The sequence below is a fragment of the Haemaphysalis longicornis genome, unplaced genomic scaffold (genome assembly GCF_048455015.1).
Source record: "Haemaphysalis longicornis isolate Haplotype H1 unplaced genomic scaffold, Haemaphysalis longicornis Haplotype H1 scaffold_11, whole genome shotgun sequence".
Taxonomy (NCBI): Eukaryota; Metazoa; Arthropoda; class Arachnida; order Ixodida; family Ixodidae; genus Haemaphysalis; species Haemaphysalis longicornis.
This window is the reverse complement of record NW_027526214.1, coordinates 75,325,369-75,340,451: the sequence shown is the minus strand read 5'-3', so window position 1 is coordinate 75,340,451 and position 15,083 is coordinate 75,325,369.

Below are 15,083 nucleotides of genomic sequence, written 5' to 3'. Positions count from 1 at the left end.
ATTCTGCGAGCTGCAAATACGCCTGCAAAACCCGCCCGTGCTCGCTCATTTCGACGAAAATGCCGAAACGGAAATACACACGGACGCCAGTGATATAGGCTTGGGTGCCGTCCTTGTCCAAAAGCAAAGCGGTTCCGAAAGGGTAATCGCCTATGCCAGCCGTGGTCTGTCGAAGGAGGAGAAAAACTATTCTGCCTCTGAGAAAGAGTGCCTGGCTATTATATGGGCGATTTCAAAATTTCGCCCATACCTGTATGGAAGGCCATTCAAGGTTGTAACAGATCAGCATGCGCTGTGTTGGCTCGCCAATTTGAAGGAACCCTCTGGCCGTCTTGGGCGGTGAAGCTTGCGGCTGCAGGAGTTCGACGTTACAGTCGTTTATAAATCCGGCAGGAAACACTCCGACGCCGATTGCCTGTCCCGCGCCCCTGTCGAGCCACCACCACAAGACTCCGATGAAGACAGCGCGTTCTTCAGAGTTGATACGTAGACCGACCTTGCGGCCCAGCAGCGTGACGACCCCGACTTGCGCGTAATGATCGACTACCTCGAAGGACGAAACGTCGCCCTGCCTAGAGCGTTCTAGCGGAATTTACCAGCATTCAGCCTCAAAAACTCTGTCCTCGTGAAGAAGAATTTCAGCCCCGGAACAAGAGCGAATTACCTTCTCGTCATCCCCCCAGACCTTCGTGACGAAATTTTGGAAGCGTCCCACGACGACCCGTCTTCCGGACATCTCGGCACAGCTCGCACTATTGGAAAAATTAAGGCGAAGTACTTCTGGCCCCGCCTTACATCTGACGTCACCCACTACGTTCAGAGTTGCCGTGACTGCCAGCGACGAAAAACGCCGCCGACAAGACCCACCGGACTTCTGCAACCGATTTGCGTGCTATGGAGACCCGTCCAACAGATTGGAATAGAGCTTCTGAGTCTGTTCCCTACGTGATGATTCGAGAACAAGTGGATTGTAGAAGCAACAGACTACATGACGCGCTACGCAGAGACCGCCGCTCTTCCGAGGGGGACAGCACAATAATTCGCCAAGTTCTTTAAAAATCAGGTTGTGCTGCGAAATGGAGCCCCTAAAGTCCTAATGACGGACCGCGGAACGGCGTTTAGCGCGGAGCTGATGCAAGGAATCTTACGCTACAGCAACACGACTCACCGAAGAACGACGGCGTACCACCCCCAAATGAACGGACTAACGGAACGTTTGAAAAAGACGATTGCGGATATGCTGTCAATGTATGTGGACGTTGAACATAGGACTTGGGACGAAGTCCTCCCGTATGTCACGTTTGCGTACAATACAGCGATGCAGGAAACTACGCACATGACACCGTTCGAGCTTGTCTACGGAAGACGGCCGACTAGGATGCTGGACGCCATGCTTCCGCATGTTGAAGACGGCGACCTCAACGCTGACGTCCAAGGATACCTTCAACGTTCGGAGGAGGCCCACCAGCTAGCTCGAGTTAGTATAACGGACGAGCAGCTGGTGGATGCCGGCCGCTACAACCTCCGACGCCGAGACGCCGAGTACCAACCAGGGGATCGTGTGTGGGTTTGGACTCCCATTCGACGAAGCGGACTCAGTGAGAAGCTCCTGCGACGGTATTTCGGACCCTACCAGATTCTACAAAGTGTTGGCCAATTAACCTACGAAGTGATCCCCAGTGGTGATTCCGGCACACCACGACGACGCACGCGACCCGAGGTCGTCCACGTGGTTCGCCTCAAACTATACTTCGCAAGATTACGAACTCTTATGGTTGTTGTTTTGTTGTGGCTGTTTGTTCGGGTTGTCGTTTTATTTTAGCATCGGGTCGATGCACTCTTAGAGGGGGGGGGGGTAATGCTGCGAACCATATACGGGTTTGTTTACTTATTGTTTGTTTTTAATGCCCGGCCGCACCCAGATCTGTTATCTGTGTCCCATGCGAAGCGCGTGTTCCATTCTTTATTTTTATGCCGCACGGGCTATCTCATTCAGATAAGCAGAGTGTTTCGCCCTAACACCGCTAGCCCAAAATAATCTTCTGAGATCCACAATGTTCTGGATGTGAATTGACGGTTCCAGAAATTCTCGCGCCGAAAGATAAAAGCCTGCACACCAGACGCCGCGGCATTCAATTCTTCGACGCTCACCTCTGCTAGTCACTTTGTTGACCACTGCTTCGCCACCTCTGTATTTTTTTGAGTTGCTAGGTGGGCACAAGTTCGCTCCAATAAACTTGTTTCTCCTTGAAGACAACTGCGTCGTCCTTGTCTTCGTGACAATATAGTGAAGAATCAGTGGGCGAAGAGAATCTTGTCGCAGGAGAGATGGTAATGCACTGCTACCTTTATGAATGTTACAAAAATATTCACAGATAATCAGGTTTCCTAGAGGCTACAGCCCACAACGTAAGCATTTGTGACAAGTGCTCGGGCTGTGTTCTAAGTCAGCTCCTATCCCTACAATTACACTTTCAGGCTGAAACAATTTACCTCACACATTGTGAGATGGTAAAGATAAAAGAGAATTTTTATGGTTAGGGTCAAATCGAGCCGTTTAGCAAAGCTTTGCACGGCCGTATAAGAATCGGAGAATATGGTGGCTAGGGAGAACACCTGGGCTAAGGTCAGTGCACTTGGCGCCTCTTCAGCAACATGCGCGTTCTGGGCAGCACCTGTAAGAGAGATAAGAAGAAGAGATGGTGTGGCCTAAATTGAAGCGACAGCGAACGCCTGTTGAGGCCGATATTCGGTGGCGTGGCATAGGAATTACTCAAAAAGGCAGTAAAGTTTAAGACGGCCATATAATTCCTCCGAAAGCGTACCTAATGGTTTTATCGTCACTCTAAATATATCTGCAATACAAATGCTGGTGGAATATAGGATTTCCGCTTAGAGAGCAAGGAACCATTCCTTGAAGACAAATACATTATTTCCTTACATAAGACCACTGGTGTGAAGCGCGATTTTAATATATGAGGCGCTTGCCATTCACAGCGCTGCAAAAGTGGCCTTTGTCACTAGTTCGGCGTGCTTTTTTTTCCGGCTTTTTGTCGGTGTGAACCACCAAACATGGGCTTTGTAGACATTGTTTCTTTCCACCGAAGTTTCCTGAGCCATCTTCACCCCAAATAGAGTGTTGTCTGTCCTTAGGCGCTCCAACACAAATCGCAATGCTTGCGAAGTGTGTGAAAAAGTTACCGCACAGTCTGAGAATTCTTAGCACTATGTACTAGGCTTTGGGCCACGTTAACGTTTTCACTGGGTCATCAGGCCTCCTGTTGGGTGGACCACGTTGCCCTAAATCTGAAATTTTTTGTGCACGATGCGGCATTTTTGAGGCTTCAGATTCACCCCAAGAGACCAATAGCATTTGTTATGGATTCTTACGTTGCTACATGTTGGTCGAAAATTTTGAAGAATACGACGTTGTCGACAAGAAAGACGACACAGGTTTTCCTTTCGCTCTGACAGCACAAGGCTACCAACCCTTTCAAAAGTTGTAGGTAGAGAGCACAGCCCAAGCATTTTTCACACTTTTTCTAAGAAAAAAAGGTCTAGTACATGGTTAGTATACAAAAAAGAGGTCGCAAAGGTACTAACTGCAACCACACATTTCAATTAAACAGATATGGGATATTTGTACACTTTCAGCACACAAGAGCTTCGAGCAAAATACACATTCGGAACACAAATATTTTCACAGTTGTTTTATTAGCCCTAGCCGCTATGCTCTATTAAACGCGAGTCAAAATAAACATAAAGATAATAAACGCCGGGAAGAACAAATATCTATCAAATCAAAATCAAGTGTATGAATGACTACTGCAGGTAAAACAAAATATTAAGTACAACCAATTTGTTTTGAAATAAAAGTCAGACGAAAGAAGAGTGTTTATTTTGAATAATTTTTACCGTCAGTTCTGTGTGTATAGCTTTCAAAAAATTGTAGATTAGAAAACTTTATGCATTGTCTTTATATCCTGGTAGTACCAAAATATATCCGAGGAATGCACGGTTTTGTGGGCGTTATTTTACTCCGAAGTCTGTTACCAATGGTATTTGCAAATAATTTGCCCATTTGTTGCAAAGATAAAAATGGAAGGTTTCTGACAAAGAAAGTGCTTAACAGATGCCTCTTACCGGTACTCACCTGCGGGTGAAAAACATGGATGCTCAATAAGAGGGTTCAACCAAAACTTAGGACAAGTTAGCAAGCACTTAAACTGATTCTTATAGGTGTAACAACAAGGGACAAGAAAAAGGCGGGGTGGGTCAGGGCACAGCGCGTGTTACGGTCACAATATTAGAAATTAAAAAAAGCAACGGGTGTGTGCAGGGCATGTAAAGCGAAGGCAGGAAAACAATTGGCAAATAAGAGTAACCGAGTGGATGCGTAGAGAAAGCAAGCGTGGCCGGGGGCTGCAGGAAGTTAGATAGGCAGATGAGATAAAGAAGATGGCGGGGATAATGATGACAGTGATGAAGAAGAAGAGGAACAAGAAGAAGAAGAAGAAGAAGAAGAAGAAGAAGAAGAAGAAGAAGAAGAAGAAGAAGAAGAAGAACAAGAACAAGAAGAACACGAAGAAGAAGAAGAAGAAGAAGATGATGATGATGATGATAATGAAGACGAAGAAGAAGAAGAAGAACAAGAACAAGAACTAAAAGAAGAAGAAGGATAAACCTCCAGTGAAAAATCTCGTGAAGCTATGGTTTGAACGTTGGAGGCAGGAAAAAGTTTAGTATGGTCTATCAATTGCTCATTTAAGTTGATAGTCCTGATCGGACATGACCGGTACTGTATCAATATAGCATATTACCTGTAGTGACTTTGCCTGAGCAAAGTAGAACCAAACTTATTGATCCTAAGCGCTTGATTCTACATTGGTTTTCTTACTTCATATACCTTTGTAACCGTTTTCTCAAGAAGTGAGGCACTAGCAATAGGTTAGTGAAAAAAGAGTACTAAGACTTGGTAACCGTCTGACGACTCAAAAATGTATTATGATAAAGGGAAACCTAATCGGTGATTTGGTTAAACTGCGTGTTTTCCTGGTACATAACCACTAAAAAGAAATCTTGGGAGGCGATGCAAGCAGTCTATGGCTGCTTGGCGATTTGGAAGTGGTGTTAGAGGGTTAGATATATACAGCTTTCCTGTGAAGGCCTCCTGTCTTTGAGGCACGACGCGTCGTAGCGCGAGGCGAAACCGGGTCTCTATATGTTTTCCTTACTACGAGGTACCAGACGAGTGTCCTGGTGTTTAAGTACCGTGACTACATGAGACGATGGTTACGATGCTGAGGGCGACGACATAAGACCCTAAGGGGCTTCGCCACTAATACGGTAGGTGTCTATTGATTATGTGCACAATTTAAGCCTTTTTTTAGGTTGGCCATCTAGATGTTTCTTCAAAATAAAGACTTGGTCTCTTCGGTGGAGTCTTTTACCCGTACTAAGGTTGATTCCCTGCGCTCTATTTCGTTTACGTCATTTGAACAGAAGCCTCTTTTAGGTGTACCTCAAAGTATTTCGCAAAAAAAAGTGTTTGATGGCGTCGTCGCTTTATGGAAGGGGATATATGAATGTTTTAAGGATTTTGTTGAGCTCTCGGTTGTGAACAGAGCCCGTCATTGTACCGTCTTTTTTTATCACAAGCACTACTGCGGCTGCTTGTGTGCTTTGAGAGGAATGTATACTGTTGTCAATCAGCATTTCGCATCTTGCGAGAGAATAGCTTTGCGCTTCTTCAAAAACACGAGGCAGGCTATCTATCGTATCGGTCAAGCCTCGTCTTTAGTTGCCTTTGGAACATCGTCCTTGGAACATGCTTTTGAAATAGCTTCAAAGTGACAAAGAACGGAAGAAGAATTAGCGTTGCGACATTATCAACGTTTTCTTTTTTCTTCCTCCTGAGACCCAGGGTTTGCATTGTTGAAGTGAGCAGGCTTTGAGTCATCAGAGGATTCGCGTTTAATATGGGTCACAGCCACCACGTCACTCGTTTTGTGCATTTATTGTCGTTATGCAATTGAAGCACCATCACGCAAAGGCTTTTTGCAACGCATACACTCCTTAAATAAACCAATCTCTGCTGATCTTCACAAGAGCGCTGGTGTCAAAAGCGTGCTCTTCGCTGAAAGACGTTCATCGTGAAAATTCCTCTTGGAGGCATGATAAAATAGGTATAGGCGATCCTTTACCACAATATTGTGCGAAGCTTCCCTTCGGTCGTATGTGTAGAGAATGAAAATCAGTGATTAGCATTTTTTGTATTATCTTTCAGAAAACCATTTCCAAGAATACATTACCCGTCCAGCTTAGGAGTATCGCAAACGCAGTAGGGTAGATCGTGGAATTTAGCGTGCCTTGTGAGTACACGTTTCACTTCGCATTACCGAGTGACCGTTGGCTCTACGGATAAGTAAACTGTCATAGCTAGTAGTGACGTGTTTGATTTTCGACATAAATGATGCGCTCAAAGTGGGCTATTTGGCTCCTGTGTCAGTTCCAGGGACATCCTTATAGCAGTCTAATGATTTCTGCATGACGAACTTTGTGGTTATCTAGTGTGGGGTACGTCCTGGCAAGGTATCACATATCACATTCGTTTGGCGTTGACGGACGGTAACTTAGCTTAGTGATTTTCTTCATCTTGTTTAGAGGCTTGGTCCTTAAGGTTCATTGAATAGCCGTGTGGCTCTCGTGGAATTCTATGTTAGGGTAACGGGTACATCTAGGGGCTGAGTTTCCGCGTCCTGATTGTTCGTTTTCCAGGCGCATTGTGTTGTTGCAACGTTGTTGCATCGTGCCTTACAGCAACTCTAACTACAGACATTTCTGGTTTTTTATCCTGCTCCGTGGATTAGGTGACTGTGCGCGTGACGACCACCGTGTTGAGCTCCTGGATAATACTAACGGTTAGGGTGACGCCAAACGGGTAACACAAACTGGTCATCGGTCTCCATACAATAGGTTCGCCGATGTCAATCAGTCATTTGGCACGGCCGGTGTCTTGGAGGGACCTCCTAGACCGATTTGTTTGCAAGGGCTGTCGCAGTAAACTTGGGCGGTATCTCCGCACTGGTGGCAGAGTAAACACAAGTTGGCAGGTTGCCAAAAGGAACTCCTAGTCTGGTGTTGGAAAAAGAAATACCCGCTGGTCACTGTGGATGCCGACATGGCGTGACCTTCTTGCGACAGGATAGAACGGAGCCAAGCAAACGAACAGCTGCAGCTTGGGCTATACCTTGCAGCTCGCATATTACCCGGTGCCACTGAAATGCCCAGTCCTTGTTGCAAATTTTCTTGGGATACATTGCTGAGTGATTATATTTATGTTGAAGAGAATAAATACCGCACAATCTTCTGTACTAAAGTCCAGACAATTTCCTTTACGGTGTCTGAGAAAAACGTTTCGCTGATAATTATCTCCGCTTCAAACAGATAATTTGTGTGGTCGTTCTGCCTTCCACGCAAGTGTTCTTCATGCGACTTGAAATTGACTTATACAAGTTTCAACAATCTGTCTAGGGACTTTCAAAAGTTCAAATAAGAATTGCCGTACGTTTTTTAGGTATTTACGGTTCAAAACGGCAAAGCAGTCTCGCGTTTCCTTAACTAAAGCGAGCACGCTGCTTTCGCGATGCTGCGTGCGGACGCTTAGCAGCAGCGAGTTCTTTGCGACTCACAGTCCAGAACGCTTCCAAAAATGGCATCTATTAGTGTTCAGATCGGCAGGAAGAACTATTTGGTTTCGAATATATCGGAAACGGGGTCTTCAGAATACATAACATTTGTATCAGTGTTGTGTCTTAGTCCAACAAGTTTAATTTTTTGTGCCACAGTAATTGTTCCAGGCACACGTTGTGCTCTCCCGAAAATGATGCTTGAAATGATAATGCACCCAGTATTCCTGCAGGCCAAGAAGAGTGCCGATGGCGTTGGTGAAGTTTGCTATATTGTTCACTGCACCAGTCACGATGTCTTTTAACTGCAGAAGCGTGAGACCAGCAGCTTGCGCTTCTCTATATAGCAAAAAAAGAAAGAAAAAACGGCGCCGTGTCGGGAAACCAGGCACAAAGGTCGCGCAGATGTGACGGCGCTGAAGTTACTCGTCCAGATACGACGCCATCGAGCGCTAGAAACCCTTAGAGGTTCGAGAACACTGCGTAGCATTGGTGGCGTAAGCTCTCGCCCGATGTCCTCCTGACCAGTTCTCGTGGGGGCGAATCTGAAGTGGGAAGCATAAAACAGCACGCGCTATAGACGATGATTTTGTAATGCTGGTTGCCGCCACTTCTAAGGCATGCTAACGTGGTCGACCTCGACAGAGTTGTGACACCTTCTTCACAAAACGTTTCGGCCAGCATGGTAAAGAGATCTTTCAGTGGCAAGCTCGTGCGTGTGAGGTGTTAGGTGCATGTAGCGCATGTGAGGTGGAACAGCCGGATCTCCGTCGAACCGAGAGATAGGGCAGAACCAGAGCATAAAAAAGTGGAACCACGGCGCAAATGACGCCACGTAGTTAGTTCAGAACAGATGCGAAGACTGCGATTCATAGCCGTATATCTCAAGAAGTGAGAACCGGAGGAAATTATCGAGATGCAGAAAATTCTGAGTTACGATTTCAGCCATATTTTGCCTACTGTACTGATCTACGATGAATTCACTTTAGGGGGCTATAGATTACACTACGCAGATAACTTTACGGGCTCTCGAAGCATAACCGCGCACAAACCGTCGAATAGTTTTCTTATGTAACCATGCATAAAGTTTGAAAAAAGAAGATAAAGCTTAGTGGAACCCCCAGCCCTGCGGTTTCTCGTCTTCCACAACTTCTGGATACGGGAACAGTTTATTATAACTATTCCTCCTGAAGTGTAAAGTCGGGCATAATATGTTTCTGTCGATGGCGGCAAAAACTTAGGCTTTATTTGTGACATGCAGTATTAGGGGGACTAACCAGAACTTTGTGAGGTAAAGTGTGGTCCACCCGAAACAAGAACTGAATCCAAGTGGTTAAGCTGCGGTCAATCGCAAAAGAGAACCCTGAATTCGTCAAACAGAGGAGAACACTCGCAAATCTGGCAATAACTAGCTAGCATTCCATCTATGTCAAAGGGCTTACACAGGGCAAAGATGACTTCGCTCGAATCAACGCCTCCGGGATCAAGCCAATCGAACGAAAAAGGCACAGTTGGGAAACTAGCTTGTCATTGACAGAATTGCAAGTGTTCACCTCTGTTTAAGGAATGTACTATTGTGTTTCGCGACCCTACTCACCACGCACTGGAGATTGTAAAGGCGGCTGCAATGCATCGTGGTGGCAAAGACTGTGTTAGCATGACGTCCATATGTTTGACAGCGAAAGAGCTGGCCTTCCTAGGTGCGCGCCTGTCATTAAGGAATTTGAAACGTGTGCGTGTCTGTACAGTGCGTACATTACTCGGGTATTGTACAATGCGCTCATACTCTGGTTTCTTTTTTGTGTTTTTGTTGGCACCGTTGCATTTATATATGTCGTTTTGTAGATCAACTTCCACTTGGAAGATAGCGCTTGTATTTGTCCAGTTCTTCAGTGTCTGCAATCTTGCGCTTGAAATTCGTACAAAGGATTACCAAGTACCCCTAACCTACACGTTGTTAGGTTGTGATTATTATCACCGCTTCTTTGCGGTCAATGTTAAGTGACCACAGTGCAAGTGAATAAATTTCCTGTTTCAACAGTTTTTCAATACCTTACAAATTTTTGAGGCTCCCGATGATTCGTTTTCACTGCCTTGAATTCGCAACCCTGCCGCTTCGTTCCGGTCTGCGTTTGTCTTCAACGGGATGCAGCCAGATGCCCGACACAACCCTCATGGCTCCTCCCCAGCCGCACCTGTGCACTTACTGTGAGCTGGGGCCACCGCGAACCCTCGCGTTTCACCGGGCTCAGCGTGCAACTCGTCAATATCTGGTTGGATCACTACGCTTGAGTGAACTCCTTTCCCCTTGGGATGATATGTAGAATCTGCAGAAGATTATGTTTATTGGACGACTTGCTAAAAACATTTCCGAACCATGAACACATAATTGCTGAGTGGGCCAGCTTTTGCGACAGGCTGCGCCAATTGTTCGTCATACCAACTTCTCGGTGGGGTGTGGCCAAAAGGAAGCTCGCCACTCGCCTTGAAAGCCTTGACGAGACGAGCTCCCTCATACATTGAATACATTGTCGCTATTTGTCAACGTGTAAGTGAAAACAGGCCGGAGACCGACAAGGTTCACCATATAATGAACCGCATTGTTCTTTTATGCCTTAAACGCCCATGCAGTTCATGTTGCTTCGACAGTCAGCTATATACGAGCGACCTGTCGGCGTTTGAACGAACTGCAGTCCATTCATCTCCAACCGCATATTCTGGCTATGCAGCCACAAGGGGACGTACACTTCTAGTCCCTGATGCGCAAAATCATCCGCGCAAAGCTGCGGTCAATTGAGCTGCCTTCTCCTCCAAGCGACCACATTCCCACACACCCTTTTCAATTGCGCGACCTTGCGAACAAAAAGCGGGTATAAATACGGGTGTTTTGCCAATGCTAACCCCCGTTACTTCTCCTCGCAATCCTTCCTACTAGGCGATCGCAACGCCACCACGTTTGCCACTGGTACCTTTGCTGATACCCTGGAATTTACCGGGGATTGCTGCCGCGCGCGTTACGCTGGGTTAGTACACCAATACTCTACTTCCTTGTCCGGCTTTCACGATCTACCAGCCCCTCTGTTATTACTGTGACTTCCGGTGAAGCATACAACCCCTTCTTCCGAGGAAGTGTACTGGATGAACGTCGATGGTACGCACCGTTTGTACGTTATATAGTGTCACGAAGACAAGGATGAAGCAGTTGTCTTGAATGAGAAATACGTTTATTGGAGCGAACTTGTGCTCCCCTAACAACTCAAAAGAATACAGAGGCGGCGAAGCAGCGGTCAACAAAGTGACTTACACAGGCGAGTGTCGTCGAATCGAATGCCCCGGCGTCCGCACTGCAGACTTTTTATCTTTCGGCGCGCGTGGTTCTCGAAACGTCGATTCGCATCGAGAACATAGTAGATCCAAGAAGATTATTCTGGACTGTTCACGTTAGATCGGAATGCTCTCCCTATCACAAGAGATAGCACATGCGGCACAGAAAGAAAGAATGGAACACGCGCTTCCCTTGGCGCAGAGATAAAGCAGACCGGCGCAGCTGGGCGGTAAAAGCAAAACACAAATAAACAAACCCAATGTATGGTTCGCGGCATTACCCCCCCTCTAAGAGTGCATCGACCCTGATGCTAACATAAGCGACAGTCCGAACAAATGAAAATAAAAGTTCGTCATCGTCCGTAGAAAGGTTTTAGGCGAACCACGTGGACGACTTCAGGCCGCCTGCGTTGTCGTGATGTGCCGGAGTCACCATCAGGGATCACTTCGTAGGTAAGTTGGCCAACACGCCGTAGAATCTGGTAGGGTCCGAAATAGCGTCGCAGGAGCTTCTCACTGAGTCGGCGTCGTCAGATGGGAGTCCAAACCCACACATGATCCCCTGGTTGGTACTCGGCGTCTCGGCGTCGGAGGTTGTAGCGGCCCGTATCCACCAGCTGCTGGTCCGTTATACGAACTCGAGCGAGCTGGCGGGCCTCCTCCGCACGTTGAAGGTATCCGTGGACGTCGGCGTTGAGGTCGTCGTCTTCTAAGTGCGGAAGCATGGCGTCGAGCATCGTAGTCGGCCTTCTACCGTAGACAAGCTCGAACGGCGTCAGCTGCGTCGTCTCCTGGATAGCCGTGTTGTACGCAAACGTGACATACGGGAGCACTTCGTCCCAATTCTTATGTTCAACGTCAACGTACATTGACAGAATATCTGCGATTGTCTTGTTCAGACGTTCTGTTAGTCCGTTCGTTTGGTGGTGGTACGCCGTCGTTCTTCGGTGATCCGTGTTGCTGTAGCGTAATACTCCTTGCATCAGCTCCGCAGTAAATGCCGTTCCGCGGTCTGTGAGTAGGACTTCCGGGTCTCCATGTCGCAGCACAACTTGGCTTATAAAAAACTTTGCCACTTCTTGTGCAGTCCCCCTCGGAAGAGCGGCGGTCTCTGCGTAGCGCGTCATGTAGTCTGTCGCTACGACAATCCACTTGTTCTGTGATCGTGACGTAGGGAACGGGCCTAAAAGGTCCATTCCAATCTGTTGAAATGGTCTCGAAGGAAGGGCGATCGGTTGTAGAAGTCCGGCGGGTCTTGTCGGCGGCGTTTTTCGTCGCTGGCAGTCAAAGCAGCTCCGGACGTAGTGGGTGACGTCAGAGGTAAGGGCGGGCCAGTAGTACCTCGCCTTGATTTTTCCACTAGTGCGGGCTGTGCCGAGATGTCCGGAAGACGGGTCGTCGTGGAACGCTTCCAAAATTTCGTCACAAAGGTCCGCGGGGATGACGAGAAGGTAATTCGCTCTTGTTCCGGGGCTGAAATTCTTCTTCACGAGGACATAGTTTCTCAGGCTGAATGCTGGTAAGCTGCGTTTGAAGGTCCTAGGAACGGCAACGTTGCATCCCTCGAGGTACTCGATTATGACGCGTAAGTCGGGGTCGGCACGCTGCTGGGCGGCTAGGTCGCTCTCCGTCACGATCCCGAAGAACGCGCTGTCTTCATCAGAGTCTTGTGGTGGTGGGTCGACGGGGGCGTGGGACAGGCAGTCGGCGTCGGAGTGTTTCCTGCCGGATTTATAAACGACTGTAACGTCGAACTCCTGCAGGCGCAAGCTCCACCGCCCAAGACGGCCAGAGGGGTCCTTCAAATTGCGAGCCAACACAGCGCATGGTGGTCTGTTACAACCTTGAATGGCCTTCCATGCACGTATGGGCGAAATTTTGAAATCGCCCATATAGTAGCCAGGCACTCTTTCTCAGAGGCAGAATAGTTTTTCTCCTCCTTCGACAGACCACGGCTGGCATATGCGATTACCCTTTCGCAGCCGCTTTGCTTCTGGACAAGGACGGCACCCAAGCCTATATCACTGGCGTCCGTGTGCATTTCCGTTTCGGCATTTTCGTCGAAATGAGCGAGCACGGGCGGGCTTTGCAGGCGTTTTTGCAGCTCGCAGAATGCTTTTTCTTGGTCGTTTTCCCAGCTAAAAGGAATGCTGTCTTTCGTCAAGCGCGTGAGTGGCTCTGCAATGCGTGCGAAGTTTGCGACGTAGCGCCGGTAGTATGCGCACAGCCCGAGAAATCTTCGCACGCCCTTCTTGTCTTTCGGCCTAGGGAAGTTCGCGATATCTGAAGTTTTTGCCAGGTCAGGTAGGACTTCCGCGGCGTTGACGACGTGGCCCAAGAACTTGAGTTCCTCGTATGCGAAACGGCACTTTTCAGGCTTCAGCGTCAACCCCGACGTACGAATGGCCTCGAGTACAGACTCCAACCTTGCAAGGTGTTCGTGGAAAGTCCGCGCGAATACCACTACGTCGTCGAGGTATACGAGGCAGGTGTGCGACTTAAGGCTAGCTGGCACAGTGTCCATGACTCTTTGAAACGTCGCTGGTGCTGTGCACAGCCCAAACGGCATCACCTTGAACTCGTATAGGCCGTCTGGGGATATAAATGCAGTCTTCTCTCGGTCTCTCTCGTCCACTTTAATTTGCCAGTAGCCGGTCTTCAGGTCCATCGATGAGAAGTACTTTGGGTGGCAGAGGTGGTCGAGGTCGTCGTCGATTCGGGGGAGGGGGTACACGTCCTTTTTCGTGATTTTGTTCAGTCGTCGGTAGTCAACACAACACCTTAATGTGCCGTCTTTTTTCTTTACCAGTACGACGGGCGCATCCCAGGGGCTTTTCGATGGCTGTATAATGTCGTCGCTGAGCATGTCGTCGCCTTGAGTCCGGATGGCTTCCCGTTCGTGTGAAGAGACGCGGTACGGTGACTGTCGGGTGAGTCGGGCTCCATCTTCGGTTATTATTCGGTGCTTCGCTAGAGGGGTCTGACGTAGTTTTGCGCTCGACGAAAAACATTCGCTATAGCGACGCAGCAAAGCCAATAACTTGTTCCGTTGTTCTTGCGGTAGCGCCGGATTCACGTCGAAGGGCTGCGGGAGCTTGAAGGTTTCTACGGGGGTGCGTTCAAAGTCGGCGACCGCGATCACGTCACTTGCTTATTGCGTTTCTTCGAGGAATGCAATTGCCGCGCCCTTGTTTAAATGCTGGTACGCCTCGGTGAAATTAGTAACCAAAATGTGGGATTGGTGTTCCTTGAAGCGCGCAATGCCTCTTGCGACAGACACACCGCGGTCGAGAAGCAACCTTTGGTCACTCTCCACGATAGCGTCAACGTCAGGAGCAGCACCTTCACAGTAGACGGTGATCATCAAACTTGCGCTGGGTGGCAGGGTGACATGATCATCGGCTATCTTTACAGCTGCACGGTGTTCGGGGTTTGGTTCCGGCGTCATGGAGTGATCGGAGGAAAAAGTTATCGACTTGGTTTGCAGATCAATTATTGCGCCGTTGTCCGTCAAAAAGTCCATTCCGAGAAATACGTCGCGGGAGCAGTTAGGCAAGATGACGAACGCGGCAGGGTACGTCGTGCCGTCTATGGTGACGCGCGATATGCACGTTCCACTTGGCGTCACGAGGTGGCCTCCTGCTCTTCGTATATGCGGACCGTCCCATCTGGTCATAACTTTCTTCAATTTAGACGCAAATGGTCGGCTCATTACCGAATAGTCAGCTCCCGTGTCTACGAGGGCGACTACGTCAAAGCCATCGATGGACACCTTGACGTCAGATGCAGTCTTCCTCGAGTTCCGGGTTCGTCGGGGCGTCGTATCTCTACTTGTACGTGTTGACGGTCGGGCACTGTGCATCGTCGTTGTCGTCGTCTTCTCAACGGACGTCTCAGTCAGGTCGGGTACGCGTCGCGCCGTGTTGCTGTCGTCGTGTTCAGGAGTCTCGTCAGGGCTGGGTCGGGTCGTCGGGATGAGGGCATGTCGTGAATCACTGTCTTCGGTACGTCCTTGCGTCGTTGGAGGGTTTCCAGTATTTCGCCGTAGAGCAACTTTACCTCCAGAAGTTC